This window comes from Cynocephalus volans, chromosome 14, assembly GCF_027409185.1.
Source record: "Cynocephalus volans isolate mCynVol1 chromosome 14, mCynVol1.pri, whole genome shotgun sequence".
Taxonomy (NCBI): Eukaryota; Metazoa; Chordata; class Mammalia; order Dermoptera; family Cynocephalidae; genus Cynocephalus; species Cynocephalus volans.
Genome location: NC_084473.1, coordinates 31,731,799 through 31,744,954, shown reverse-complemented (window position 1 = coordinate 31,744,954; position 13,156 = coordinate 31,731,799). Strand labels below are relative to the sequence as shown.

Here is a 13,156-nt window from a genome sequence, read left to right as displayed (position 1 = left end):
ATTAAAAATAGACTTCCCTGTTCTGTTTTCTTTCATTTTCCTGTCTTTTTATCTCTTCTGTTTTCTTTGTTTTTGTAAAGTTTCATTCACTTTTTTAAAGTATATTACCCTTAATATAATTACATTTACTTAACGTAATTCATTTAAATTTACCTTTATGGCAGTATTTTTCTCTTAACACTTTCCCTCCATCTAATCAGCTTCGTAAACAGCCTAGATTTCTAGCTGAAGCCAGATTCAGTAAAACCTGAGAAGGAAAATTCAGCATTCATACCACAAAACACCTTCCCTAGCGTAATTACTTACATAATAACTTTTTTCCCCTAATAGTTTTAATTCATAACCCTGATTGACTGCAACTTTCATTAGCCTTCGAGGATCTCGCCCCTCTAAACCACAGACTAGTGGTAAAGTTCATCTGAATCAAGATCTTCTAAAACACCACTACTGCTTCAGGGATTCTTTTAATTCTTGAAAAGAGTTGCTAATAGTAAAAAAAAAAAAAAAAAAGAAAGAAAATCATGAGGCTGGCTCTGTGCGTTTTTCTGAGAATCACTTAGTGTGCAGAGAACAATATAAGGACAGTTTTCAGATTTATGATTTCCTTCCTATTCAAGCATCAGCATCATTGCTATTTCTAAGCAGAAAATACAAAGCTGATTCAGCAATAAATGAGACAAAGTAAATATTGAAATTTTTTTTCTCGAAATATGTAATAGCTAAAGGCACAAAGGAGGGATGCAGTTCAATCTTTGGAAGAATCATAGGAAAAGTGCAATTAGAAACGCCAAATCCGGGCCGACCCGGTGGCTCACTCGGGAGAGTGCAGCGCTTGGGAGCGCAGTGGTGCTCCCGCCGCGGGTTCGGATCCTATATAGGAATGGCAGGTGCGCTCACTGGCTGAGCGCGGTGCGGGCGACACCACACCAAGGGTTGCGATCCCCTTCCGGTCACAAAAAGACAGAAAAAAAAAAAAAAAAAAGAAACGCCAAATCCTCTTGTTCTCATATGCAAACTGTAGGTTTCCTCTGCCTCACTGCTCTCCATCCTTGCAACACAGCTTCACTCTCAATTGACACAGGCCTCCTTCTGAGTCCACTAAGCTGTCCTGGGTTCACACCCCAGCCCACTGGCCTTGCTGGAAGATGATACTCAGTGCACACTTTCTTAATGAGCAAATGACTGAATAAATAAATGAATGAATGAGTGAGTGAATTTTTGCACGAGGGCTGTAATTACAAAATAACCATGTTAGTTTGATACCGAATCTGTCTACTCAAAATTGTGCATAATTCTAAACAATGTCAACGTTCCAGTTAATCGCTTTTGCTCTTCACTTTAATCACCAGATTATCCAAACCCAGCTAGCTAACTACAAGTCCTATTTTCCAGCCTTAGTGCCAAGTGACTTGCTCAATTTTAATCCAACCATCACAGCCTCCAGGTTATAAGTCAGTGAGGCCTGGGTTCTAGACCTCATTTCCACATTTCCATTCCTTTTCTAAAGTATCACTCCCTTTATCACACACTTCATTAAATGATTTACTTACACGGCATTTATTTGCTCAACCTTTTGGCTATGGTTTTAGTATTACTTATCCCCTGTGTGTAGAAAGACTTTGGGTAAGATAGTTTTTTCTTCTGACTTTCTGGAAGAGCACAAAGGCAACCACAAGTGGAGTATGAACACCCTGAGGAATGAGAATCTAATATTATTGCAGCAGGATTTTCTTATTTGTAGATCGTAGGGGATAAACTAAGAAAGCACTTTTAGAAGCACATAAAAAAAAAAGTGGTAGGGAAATTTTCAGTTTTTCTAAAATTTTAATTAAATAGGAGTATTCTAAGGGCTCATCTTTGTGATTGCCACTCTTATTAGTGAAAAGCAGTTGATCAATTTACGCTGGAGTAAAACTTCTCCAATTGAGGGGCACGTGGAGGGGAGACATCAGAACCGAGGGTTGGAAGAGTTTCCTTAATGGAGATCATAGGAGGTAAAATCTCAATAAAGCACCTTGGCTGGTGCAGATAATCACGGGGCAGTGAGCAATCAATGCAAAAGAATATGGGCTACAACAGTCAATATCAACCTAAATGATAAAGCTTTGATAGGTATTTGAATTACTCTAAATTCTTTTTAGATTTATATTCTAATAACTACATTATCCCATTGAAGAATGGTTTTATTTTCTTTTACAAAATAAGAAAAGCAGGACTCCTGTGAGCGCTTTTTATTTTGTAAGATATTTAAGGTTAAAAAGCAGTACATGCCCACCATAGCAAGTTGAACAATACAGAGATACATGTAAAGAAAAATGGAATAACCCCTCTTTCCTATCCATTCCCATCTCCCTGAGATAACACACGTCTTTCACTATCCCATGTCAAAATGCGATATGGAATAAAAAATGTATCTCCTATATACATATATGTGTAAGGTTCTATTTTTCCATTTTTTAAAACCCCATCACCCTTTACGTTAATTTTTCCCCTTAATAATGTATCACGGTTAGGTATATTGGCTCCAAAGTCAGTAATATAGATTTAATTTGTTCTTTTTAATAGCTGCATTCTACTCCATTGTATAGCTGTATTGTAGTTTATTCACTCTACTGATGAATATTCAAAATGTTCCCAGTTTTTGCCTCTATAGACAGTCTTGCACTGAACATGCTTGCCCATATATATTTGGTTGCTGGTGCTTCTATTTCCATAGTATAGATTTCCAAAACTGGGATTATTGGGATTTCAAAGTTTTCATTTACTACTGAGAAAGAGTATCTCTCCTTGACTACACTCTAGACAGGCTCCTCTGAGCCCTGTCTTCAACTAAACCTCAGCCTTGGCCTGTAAAGACTTGAATAAACCCTAACATAATTTTTAACAGCGCAAGGCCACATCCCTAAGATGCCTCAGCCCCCGTTAAAGGGCCTGCCTGAGAAAACTTAGGGCTGCCAAAAAAATTTTACTATTTGTTCTAGTCAAGACCTGAGGAAAGGGCCTCTGTCTCCCATCCTCTGTGGGACGACAGAATCATAACTTCAATAGCTGCCACCAGACACAGCTGGCCCAGTCACATCTATACTGACCAACCCTTTGTAGTGTTTCCCTTTCCCCACTCTGCTGAGCCTCTGCTTGGTCCCTCCCTACTCACTCATTTTCTCTTTAAAATGCCCAGTTACTTCTGTAGAAATCAAAGTTGAGCTCAGTTCACACTGGACTTTTTTCCTTCTTGCAATAGTTACTACTGAATAAAATCTGTCCTTACCATTTTAACTCGTGTCTGGCTTAGTTTATTTTTGATACTGTACATTCCCAGTTATTTTCCCAAAACTGAACTAAAAGCAATGTAAGGGTCATGGGCTTAAAAAGTCTGAGAAATGTCAAATTTGAGGATCAAGATTGCAATATGAGAGCCACGAAAAACTCAATTCAGAATTTTATCCCACATGCATATTTATTATTAAATCATTTATGTTGAAGATGTTTGGTTGTTTTTCATGTAGAATCATAGTATTTTTTAAAAACTCTAAACCCAATGACTAAAATTTGTCAAAGTTAAAAGTTGAAGTCTATTTGCCCTTATTATCTGCACATGCCAGAATTTCCATGAACTCTAAAGACCCTTCTCGTCATGGAATCAATTGCTGATTGGTTAAAAACTTTTTTATGAGCAAATATGAACTGATAGGCTCCCATTTTGTTCTTAATGAACAAAAATGTAAAGGCTGGACTAAAATCATTTTACCGTACTTTCATAGCATGCAGTGGTGCTGGTGAGAAAAAGATCAGTAGCTCCTTGATCTGTCTCTATTTTATTTGCTGGACTGTGGCCTTGGTAACTGCAGAGCCAGCCTCTACACGCCGTGTCACTGAGGCAGGAATGGGACCTACAGTCTAAGCATAGGGATAAGGAACACCCAGTGTCTACAGCTCCACTCCTCCTGACGTGAGAGTTCATCTAAAGCTCCCTCTTCTGAACTACGGGGCTGCACCAAATAGTTCGGTATGAAACTTTGGAGTGAGAGGTCGGAATATATTCGTCTATGTTTTTCACAACACATATATACTGTATGACTGTTAACTGATATGGCTACACCAGCCAACACTCTCTAAGACACAAACAAATGAGCACAGGTTTCCTTGCTTTAGGAAAAAAAAAAATAAGTTATAGCCTATATAAATTAAGGGAAATTTGTTCACAGTACTAAAGCATTCTTTGTTTTAGAAAGCCACTCATGAAAGGATTACAAGAAATGTGTGCACCCCTCGTGCATTAAAAATGGCATTGAACCAAACAAAATTTAACTCATACTATTCAAGAACAAATTCATTAAGCAAAATAAACATAAGTCCAATTTTGGACCCAACTTACTGGCCCAGATGGTCTATGTCCTTTCTCCTTCTGAACAAAAACGTAGGCAAGTAGTTCCTAGCTGCCTGCGATAGGCAGCTATTTCACAGCCTCTCCAGGGTGCTCAGAAGCAACCTGCTATAAATAGACCCTCAGTTCTCACATTAGCAGCCTCATTTGAAAGATCAGGCGAAAATATAAATTGCCTGAAATATATTCCCTACATTCTAATTCCACAGGCTACTACTAGCTGAAAATTCCCAGTAATCTTCCCAACAATTCCACCATAGATAAACTTTTTCTTTTTAACCATTTTCCAAACTGGTAGGAGAGGCCAAGTGGTAGTGGGGGAAACGGTGCATGTCAGAATACAGAAACCAGGATTCTCATTCCCCACTAAGTCACTTATAAGCCGAGTAAGTCACCAAGGCCTGTAAACACAGAATTCCTCACATGTAAAAGGGAAATGATAATATCCAACTCAAAGTGGCTATATGAGTTGGAAATAATACATTCCACTTCAGAGTTTTATCCATAAAAATATTCAGTAAGTGCACAAAGATACATGTAAGACATGTTCAATGTAACATTTGTAGGAATGGAAGGAAGGAAGGACGGAAGGAAGGAAGGAAAGAACCTAAAATAAGGGGAGATTGATGAAAACAATCACAATGCACTCATTCAATGCTGTACACATCATGCAGCCATGAACAGGATGAAATGGAAAGATGGCCTTGATGTAGTAAGTAAAGAAAGTGAGTTTAAAAAAAAACTACGCATTTAGCCCCATTTTTATACAATAATGTATATGTTCAAACACATAGAAAATGTTTGCAGTGGCAATACCACAATAAACACATATTCACACTGAGAGAGATAAGAGGGTTCCTAGTCTTTCCTTTTTACACAATTCATTTTAGTATTGAGCACATTCATTTATAACAAACCTGTATTGCTTCTATAATTAAAAAATTAAGGACAATAAAGAAAGCAATGAGAAATAATGTAAAGCATGGAGCACAATGCCTAGTGGATCTTGATGAATAGTAATTATTATAGTCACTTCTGGGCAGAAGCTAAAGAACTCTTTAAGTAAAAAGAATTTATAAAAATTCTTGATAATTACCAGACCTTGGTAATATGCAACCAGTTATGTTCATGTGTGAATGGCTCAATTTCTTTTTTTAGAAAAATGGATTATTAAAATTTTGGTGATGGTTTCACGAGAATATACATATGTCAAGACATCAAATTGTATACTTTAAAAATGTGTAGTTTATCATATGTCAAGTATACACCAACAAAGTTGTTTTTAAAAAAGTGGAACTAAAATTTTCAACAGTAATGATGTGAAAGATGGGAGAATGACATCCGAGTTAAAGATTTCTAAAGTCGTGATGTTATTCAGAAAAAGACTGAAAGTATTAATACTAGACTTGGTTAAATCAAGTATGTTTTTTAAATTTTTAAGTATAAATATTTTTAAAAATAAAAAGAAATTTCCTTGAAATTAATTGAAGGAAAGTTTCTTTATACCAAAAATAACAAAGGAAACAGACTTGGTGGAGAGAGGAGAGGGTGGGAGAAACGGGAGAGAGACAAAGAGAGTTGGCAAGGAGAAATGACATTTTCATGCTACAATCTCTAGAAGACGGTAAAGGAAATGCATGTGAAATTGACTAGTTGATAACTGGCTGGTACTGAAAATGATGCAGCACTTCCCACTTAGAATGAGACCCTCGGGGCAGGGTGTGGCTGACATCCAGGACCTGCAGGCTCCTTCTGTTCAGGAGGTCTGACAAGGAAGACCCCTTCCCCACACGAGGACCTAGAACTCCTCTGAGAAATCTGCATGAAACTTAACCAGTCCGGACAGTACATTCATCTGTTCTTTCACAGAATCTGCAAAACTGGATAGATGGTTCTAATCACTCATCAGGAAAATAGAAAATTCTTCTCGGAAGTTAATACCTTAGTCTTATTCCAAAAGGAGGCCATGTGGCTCTTCCAGGCTTTCCGAATTTGACAGGACTTTCCCAGTCACTATCAATTTTACACATGTTGGGCTGATGTGCCAGGAATGGTGATTGAGACACTAGGAAACTAAACAGCATCTCACCAAAAGTCCTTCCCAGCCCAATTATCTAGGAATTTGTGATCCTGCCCTGATCACTGAGATGCTAAAATGGAAATTGCCCAGTACTAAGAATCCGAAGATATGACTTCTCATCCCACCCGCGCCTTAATCTACTTGAGGGATAGTGAGTGAGTCCATTATGAGTCTACCTTAATAATCAATCAACAAGATGAGAATGGCAATATTTGTCTCATGGATTTTTTGAGAAAAACTAGAATAATATAGAAAAAAGTACTTTGAAATAATCATAATGTAGAAACGGAAAGTGTGTACATATTTCTTACATTCTTAAAACAGTTTTAAATCTTCATGTACCTTTTGCCTACATGACATCATTTCCTACAGAATAGGCTGAGAAGTTACAGTGACATCTATGACACTGCCTGACATTCTCACTCTCGCCCATCACCACCTTCAAACACAACTTCATCTGCTCCTCCAACCTGGGTCCAGAGATATGCGTGTGACTCAACCTGGACCGATTGTAGTCGCTCTCTTGCTTTGGTCACATTTTAGTGTTCCAGAAGTAAGCACCTGATTCAGGTACATGATTCTCTAACCTAATCAGTCTCTTCCCCTTACTTTTCAGACACGGAACCAGAACATCTTTTTTCTGTGGCCAAGTTATAAGACATAAAGCCTAGGACCTACTAGCAGTTACATTTTCTGCCTTACCTATAGCATTCTGGAAACTAAGAGGGAGAAGAGGGCTGGGTCTTAACTCTCAGTTAATTTCTCAATTTTAAGCATAATATGTCTGCCTTCAGCTGAGTCTTGTCTAGAAACCAGGGCCCCCAGTCTAAACACCCTACATATTACCCTCTGGAGAGAATAAACCTCCCTTGATCTGCTATGGTGGAAGAGGAATGGTCTCCCACTCGTGCAAAAACCCTTTGATTTCATTTTAATGAGATTTCAGAATGAAGCAAAGGTAAATAAAGGTGTGTGTAAAATCTGTCCTCAGCTGGAAGCTCAAAGTCTTTATAATACACTCATTGCTCTTTAAAATATTCCTAACCCATTTTGATGTCTCTGGCCATTGGGGCCCATAGACTGCCATGCCTACCCCAGACTCTCTGCCCTGGCCACCTCTTCCCAGACTTGTGCTCCATGTTTAAAATTATCCTTCTTCCCATAAAAACTTCCCTTTCCTTAGTTACGTGATTATATCAAACACAGAAAAGCATAGATCCACCAACTTTATATCATAGTAATAGGGATCGACTCACTCCTCTCTGGAATATGTATGGTGTTTTTAAAAAATAACTTTTATTGATTCATATGTGTGTGGTTAAAAAATCATAGGTTTATCATTTAAAAATTTTAAAGTGTAGAAAAGCACAAAGAAGAAAAATAAGATCGAATCTAATGACACCTTTCTTAATATTATTTTTGGCACCTACGTGTGGTAGCTTGCAGATGGCCCCCAGTGAGCCTCACATACGCTTGTGCAGTCCTTGTCCGTGCTTAACCAGGGCTGCCCTTTCTGACCGACAAGATACATGAAAAGTGATGATAGGAAACTTGCAAGGCAAGGTCTTAAGAAGCACTGCAGCTTTCCCTGTGGTTTCTTGGATCTCTCACTCCGAAAGAAATAGATGGCTTTCATGAAGACATTCAATCAGCCCCAAGGAGAAGCCCACAAAGAGAGGAACTGAGATCCCCAGCCAACAGCCAGCACCATCTTGCCAGTCGCATAGGTGAGCCACCTCAAAAGCAGACATCAGAAAATGGCAGAATAAGACTTTCCAGTGCACATCCCCTCGCAGAAACATCAATTTAAACAACTATCCACGTGGAGTTTCAAGATGGCGGCGGCTGCGGCGGCTGGCGCGGAGTAGCTGAGGTGGAAAAGGTGGCCACTGGGCCTCAGGCAGCCGGGAAACTTGTGGACCTTCCTCTGGCCATCTCTTAAGGGAGGACTGCTGCTGCTGGCCGGTCGTGGGGGCTCAACGCCACTTTGCCCCCGGCAGGAGAGGCTGCCTCATTTACAGGCAACAGCTTTGAAGTGTGGAGCAGGAAAAGAACTGATTCTTAGCTGCAAAAGTGAGTCTTGAAACAGGGAACACGGCGCCAGGGCTGCTGTGGATGCAGCCAGGATCCCGGAGGCTGGGGCCGCACTGAAGGCGGCCAGCTGCCCTATCCAGGATTCGAGGTTTCAGGCCGGCATTAAAGAACACTCCTGGGAGCGCCCGAGCGGCGCCGCGACTGAACAGCCCGAGGCGGCAGCGCCGAGAACACGGAAGGCAACAAACCAGAGACAGAGCGAGCGCCCGACCTGGCACAGCACTGTGAGTGATCCCTGGCACAGCTCTGTTCGGGGGGTGGATGCCCACGCGGCTCCCCGCCTGCACCACCAGGCCACTCACTGCCCCGGTGCTGCCTCCATTTTCCCGGGTGCGGGCAGCTCCGCCCTGCTCGGCCATCACTGAGCCCATTTGCTTGGCCTGGCGCGGGGCTTTCCGGACCCTGCGGGCCGACCTCCTCTCCCACTCCCTCCACGGTTCTCTGGCAGGGCTGGGGGTGTGGGGCGTCCCGACCAGTGTTGGGAGGGCTAGGAAGTACGGGCGGGCCGACTGTCACTCCACCACACCCTGGACTCCGGCCCCGGTAAACTTCCTGTTACTGGGAGGCAGATACCATCTCTGCGACCACCAGTTTGGAAAAAAGCCTAACGAATTTCTGGTTGGGAATAGTGTGGTAGGAGAGTTCCCAGTTCCGCTTGAACCTGCCGGAGAGCAGGCTGCAGGCGGGCACTAGACTCGGTTTATACCGGGGGGATACAAAGGTGAACAAGACCCGAGAAAGATCTACACAGTGCTACAAAGGCACCCAGAGAGACCGGTCGTCTGTGCCTAGCAGAAACCTGGTAGACTTCCTGGGCGAGGCGGTGCTGAGCAGGGTCTTGAAGGCCCAGCTGATAGACGAGGGGTGCAGAAGACACGCCCAAACCCAGCACAGTGTGCACAGAGGGGGGAGACGTGCGGCCAGGGAGGCGGAGACTCGACAGAAACCATACACCCGGTGGGGTCGCCACTGCACGATCTAACAGCCTGGGCCAGAGCACACGGAACGGGGAGAAGTCCTGTACAGAAAGTGAAAGCTCAACAGAGATCACACACCCTGTGGTACGTGATCCACCAGCCCAGCAGAGTACAAGCTGACCAGAAAGGTGGATCCCCGGAGAAGCCCAAGACCCGAGGCAACCACACACACAAGACACTAGAGGCCAACTGAGCAGTCACGGCGGGAGCCATACCAAATTGGCAACCACAGCAACATCCTAGTTAGTCATTAGTCTTAAACCGGTGGACTGTGAAACCCCCTGCCACAATGAATAAACACCAAAAAAAAGACACCAGAAATACAAAAAATCAAGAAAGTACACCACCAAAAGTTAATAAATCTCATACTCTAGATCCTATAGAACAAGAAGCCCTTGAAATAACTGACAAGGAATTTCGAGTGATAATTCTAAGGAAACTGAATGAGATACAAGAAAACTCAGCTAGACATCATGATGAAATGAGGAAAAGTATACAGGATCTGAAAGAGGAAATATACAAGGAAATCAATGTCCTGAAAAAAAATGTAGCAGAACTTGCTGAACTGAAGAAGTTATTCAGCTAAATAAAAAACACAACGGAGAGTTTAACCAGCAGGCTTGTCGAAGTTGAAGAGAGAACCTCTGAACTTGAAGATGGGCTGTTTGAAATAACACAAGCAGACAAAAAGAAAGAAAAAAGAATCAAGGACATGGAAGAAAATCTGAGAGAGATATCAGACAACCTCAAGCGCTCAAATATCCGAGTCATGGGTATTCCAGAAGGGGAGGAAAATGGAGATTGCATTGAAAACATATTCAACAAAATAGTGGCAGAAAACTTCCCAGGTATAGGAAAAATCACAGATCTTCAGATCCAGGAAGCTCAACGATCTCCAAACGTATTCAACCCAAAAAGGCCTTCTCCAAGACATGTCATAGTCAAATTGGCAAAACTCAGAGACAAAGAGAGAATCTTAAAAGCTGCAAGAGAGAAGCGTCAAATCACCTATAAGGGAGCCCCAATCAGGTTAACATCAGACTTTTCATCACAAACCCTAAAAGCTAGAAAGGAATGGGATGATATTTTCAAAATACTAAAAGACAAAGATTGCCAGCCAAGAATACTCTACCCTGCAAGGCTATCCTTCCGAAATGAGGGGCAAATAGTATATTTCTCAGACAAACAAAAACTGCGGGAGTTCACTACCACAAGACCACCCTTACAAGAAATCCTCAAGGGAGTACTGGGTTTGGTTCCTGAAAAATAACTACCACTGCCATAAAAACCTAAGAAAAATCTAAACCCGCTAGTACAATAAAAATGGCATTCATGAAGAGAAAACAAGCTAACAAAAACACTATCTACAACCTAAGGAACCAACAAACAAAGAAACCAAACAGTAAATCAGAAAGCAAGGAACAAAAGACACCTAAGACAACCAAACAACCAATAAAATGCTAAGAATAAATCAACACCTTTCAATAAGAACTCTTAATGTTAAAGGCTTAAATTCCCCAATTAAAAGACACAGACTGGCTGACTGGATCAAAAAGCAGGACCCAACTATATGCTGCCTACAAGAGACCCACCTCACCCATAAAGATTCACACAGACTAAGAGTGAAAGGATGGAAAAAGATTTACCATGCAAACAGAAAAGAAAAACGAGCTGGAGTGGCTATTCTTATATCTGACAAAATAGACTTTAAACTAAAAACCATAAAAAGAGACAATGAGGGACACTACTTAATGATAAAAGGACTGATCCATCAAGAAGACATAACAATCATAAATATGTACGCACCCAATGTTGGAGCAGCCAGATTTATAAAACAAACTCTATTAGACCTAAAGAAGGAAATAGACACTAATACCATAATAGCAGGGGACCTGAACACTCCACTGTCAATATTAGACAGATCATCTAGGCAAAGAATCAGTAGAGAAACACAAGATCTAAACAAGACTCTAGACCAATTGGAATTGGCAGATATCTACAGAACATTCCACCCAACAACCTCAGAATATTCATTCTTCTCATCAGCACATGGATCATTCTCCAAGATAGATCACATATTAGGTCACAAATCAAGTCTCAATAAATTCAAAAAAATTGGAATTATCCCATGTATCTTCTCAGACCACAATGGATTAAAACTAGAAATTAATAACAAACAAAACTCTGGAAACTATACAAACACATGGAAATTAAACAGCATTCTACTTAATGACATATGGGTCCAAGAAGAAATCAAGCAGGAAATCAAAAAGTTTATTGAAACTAATGAAAACAATGAGACATCATACCAAAACCTGTGGGATACTGCAAAAGCAGTATTGAGGGGAAAATTTATTGCATTAAATGCTCACTTCAGAAGAATGGAAAGATGGCAAGTGAATAACCTAACACTTCACCTTAAAGAACTAGAAAAACAAGAACAATCCAATCCTAAAGTTAGCAGACGGAAAGAAATCATTAAGATCAGAGCAGAACTGAATGAAATTGAAAACCAAAAAACAATTCAAAAGATCAACGAATCAAAAAGTTGGTTTTTTGAAAAGATAAATAAAATCGACAAGCCATTAGCATGGCTAACAAAAAAAAGAAGAGAGAAGACTCAAATAACAAAAATTAGAAATGAAAAAGGCGATATTACAACTGATTCATCTGAAATACAAGGAATCATTCGAGACTACTATAAACAACTATACGCCAACAAATTTGAAAATCTGGAGGAAATGGATAAATTTCTGGACACACACAAGCTCCCAAAACTGAACTGTGAAGACGTAGAAAATTTGAACAGACCAATAACAATAAAGGAGATTGAAGCTGTTATCAGAAGGCTCCCAACAAAGAAAAGCCCAGGACCAGATGGATTCACAGCAGAATTTTACCAAACATTCAAAGAGGAATTGACACCGATTCTTTACAAACTATTCCAAAAGATTGAAACGGACGCAAATCTCCCAAACTCATTCTATGAAGCAAACATCATCCTGATACCAAAACCAGGTAAAGATATAACCAAAAAAGAAAACTACAGGCCGATATCCTTGATGAATATAGATGCAAAAATCCTCACTAAAATACTAGCAAACAGAATACAGCAACACATACAAAAAATTATTCATCACGATCAAGTGGGATTCATCCCAGGGATGCAAGGTTGGTTCAACATACGCAAATCAATAAATGTGATACACCATATTAATAAACTCAAACACCAGGACCATATGATCATCTCTATAGATGCTGAAAAAGCATTTGATAAAGTTCAGCACTCATTCATGACAAAGACCCTCTATAAGTTAGGTATAGAGGGAAAGTATCTCAACATAATTAAAGCCATATATGCCAAACCCACTGCCAATATCATCCTGAATGGGGAAAAGCTGAAAGCTTTTCCTTTAAGAACAGGCACTAGACAAGGATGCCCACTCTCACCACTCCTATTCAACATAGTGTTGGAAGTACTAGCCAGAGCAATCAGAGAAGAGAAGGAAATAAAGGGCATCCAGATTGGAAAAGATGAAGTCAAACTGTCCCTGTTTGCAGATGACATGATCCTATATATCGAACAGCCTAAAACCTCTACAAAAAAACTGTTGGAATTGA

The 13,156-nt window shown here is 40.4% G+C and overlaps 1 protein-coding gene across 6 annotated transcripts in view; it reads right to left on the bottom strand.

The window, feature by feature from the left end:
- Nucleotides 1–13,156, bottom strand: part of RASGRP3 (RAS guanyl releasing protein 3) — a 110,941-nt gene that overhangs the window by 79,545 nt on the left and 18,240 nt on the right. The window contains exon 1 of one of the 6 annotated variants that reach the window (XM_063078284.1): nucleotides 4,376–4,460. The exons of 4 other annotated variants lie outside the window; for them this stretch is intronic. The gene's annotated coding sequence lies outside the window, so the exon portion shown is untranslated. Of the gene's footprint in view, nucleotides 1–4,375; nucleotides 4,461–13,156 lie in introns of those variants that run through there. One more of the 6 variants, XM_063078281.1, reaches the window with a different exon arrangement.